Source organism: Zalophus californianus, chromosome 3 (genome assembly GCF_009762305.2).
Source record: "Zalophus californianus isolate mZalCal1 chromosome 3, mZalCal1.pri.v2, whole genome shotgun sequence".
In the NCBI taxonomy this organism is placed as follows: domain Eukaryota; kingdom Metazoa; phylum Chordata; class Mammalia; order Carnivora; family Otariidae; genus Zalophus; species Zalophus californianus.
In genome coordinates, this window is record NC_045597.1 from 15,755,704 (window position 1) to 15,758,522 (window position 2,819).

Below are 2,819 nucleotides of genomic sequence, written 5' to 3' on the forward strand. Positions count from 1 at the left end.
ACCTTTCTGACCTCAGCTCCCTTGTTGTCGCTCACCCACCAAGCGTGCTCCCTCCTCTGGGCATTTGCCCTTACTCTTCCTTGGCCCCACACTCTCTTCCCCCCAGTATCTGCAGGGCTCACTCCCTCTTCTTCAAGTTGAGGCCAAGATTCCACCTTCTCAGTGAGGCCTACCCTGATCACCTATTTAAAACTGCAACCTCTACACTCCCCAGGACTCCCTTAGACCCTTTCCAGACTTCAGTTTTCCCCATAGCTCTTTTCACTCCCGAATGTAATAAATATTTTATCTATGTTTGTGACTGTAAGCACCAAAGCAAGCCCCATAGAGTACAGATTTTTGTCCATTCTGTTCACTCATTTATCTCCAGTGCCTAGAACAGTGCCTGACACACAGAAGGCATCCAGTAAATGTTTGTCAGATGACTGAATACATGGGTATGAGATGGGGATAGCAGCCTGCCCTGAGTGGAGGAAATGTGGCCTTGGGACCTGAGGAAAGGAGTGGGACCTTCCATCTCATGGAGTGCCCTCCATCTGTCAGACAAAACTGTAAGCTCCCTGAAGACCAGGCTGGTGTCACATCAGAGGACCTAGCACACAGCGGATTCTTGGTAGACATTTGCTGAATAAGGTTGATGTCACAGTACTAGATTCCGTACATACATTATCTCATCTGATCCCCTACAACCTGTGAATTATTAATTTCATTTGACCACTTTAGCCCTCTCCACCGAGTGAGCCAAATGAGACATTACAGTGTGACAGTACTCTACTAGGTGTCACAGTATTTCTGGAAAGGAGCTTTGGGTCATCGGGTCCACCCTGACATCCCAAGCAATATTCCTCTCCACACACGTGCACGTGTTTGAAAGCATTAATCAGTGGGAAGACAGCACGGCGCAGTGGCCAGAGTGTGGTCAGCAGTGAAAGGTCTGACTAGCATCTCGCCGTTGACCGGCTGTGTGACGCTGTCCGGTTACATAATCTTGCTAAGCCTCCCTTTCCTCTTCTTTAAAAACAGGGCCAGTCATGGCACCTGGTAGGGGTATTGTGAGGATTCGTGAGATAATGCAGGTGAAAATGCCCACCAGGACACTGGCTACTAAGTAGGCACATAATCCCAAGAGTTGCCTGCCTTCCTTGTTGAGAGCCCAAATCCACCTCTTGGAAGCTCACCCTTTCACAGAGCACGGCTCTTGGGAGCAGCGGAGAATGAAACGCCTCTCCCTCCCAAACAGCTTGGAAGGCCGTTATCATGTGTTCCCTCAATCTTCTCTTTCTCTTAGTTCATTCGACCATTCCTTTTGAGGCTGTTTTTGATTTCTAAGTGGGCACTAGTTTGAGAACACAGCTTCTAAAAGGCGCAGTCCGGGAAGGGCTTCTGTGAGAACCCAAGTTCCACGGAGGCAGGACCTTTTTTTGTGCTTAGCTCACATTGTCTCCCCAGCACCTGGAGAAGTGCCAGGCACACAGTGGGCCCTCAATAAATATGTGTCTGTTTAAATGATGAATCCACAGAGGCGGCCTACGTTGTTCCTTATGGGGCTCAGAGTGCTTTTAATGCCACCTCTCCTTCCCACATCTCAATGGTTCTAAGTAAAGTAGAAATCCACTTCAAACTAGTTTTTAAAGATAATCACTTGGACAATATCCTCAAGGTCTCTCAATGAGAAAACTTGAAGTTTGTACCCCATGATGCCCAGGCACCCTTTCAATTCTAGGTTTTGGTTGTTGCCTTTTTAAAATTCACATAATATCAAATTCACCATTTAAAGTGTACACTTCATTGGTATTTGGTGTATTCATGGAGTCATGCAACCATCACCACTACCTAATTCCAGAACATTTCCATCATCTCTGAGAGAAAGCCCCCGCACCTTCCAGTCGTCAGTCTTAATTCCCTGGTCCTTTTGCCCCTGGTGGCCACTAATCTACTTTCTGTTTTCATGGATCTACTTATTCTAATGCGAACATCCATTGTGGCCTTTTGTGTCCGGCTTCTTTCACTTAGCATAATGATTTCAGGGTTCCTCCTTGGGGCACATATTCCTTTTGACGGCTGAACAATATTCCATTATCTGGATATGGATATACCATATTTTGTGTATCCATTCATCTGTTGATGGACATTTGGGTTGTTTCCCCTTTTTTGGCTATTATGAATCATGCTTCTACAAACATGTGTGTACAAGTGTGTGTGGATATATGTTTTCCATGATCTTGGGGTGCACACCTAGGAATGGAATTGATGAGTGATAGGGTAACTCTACGTCTAACCTTGCGGGGAAGAGCCAAACTGTTTTCCACAGTGGCCGCACCATTTTGCATTCCCATCAGCAATGTAGGAAGGTTCCAATTTCTCCACAACCTTACCAACACTTGTTATTTTTACTTTTCTTTGATTCCAGCTGTCCTAGGGAACATGAAGCGGTATCTTGCTATGGCATTTGATTTGCTTGTCTCTTCCATGTCAGAAAGTTTAAGGATGCTCCCTCCAAATATTCATTATCATCCTCTTTGTCTTAATATTAGTCATATATTTGTTAAACAGTTATTAAAATTAATTTATGTTTTCAACTTGTACCACTTCTTAGAGTAACAAGCTTGTTTCATGTACTCTTTGCCTAATATGAGGCTTGCTTTTATCATTAAAAAAAAAAAAAAAGATTAGTTCAGCTTTCACAAGTTGGGCCTTACTGGTAATCATCCATTAGTTGAGGGCTTTCATACTCAACCCCTCCTTGCTCTTCAAGCTTCTGTGGACATACGTCGTCGCGCCAGGGGTTGTCCCCTGAGAGTTCTGCATGTTTCAGCATC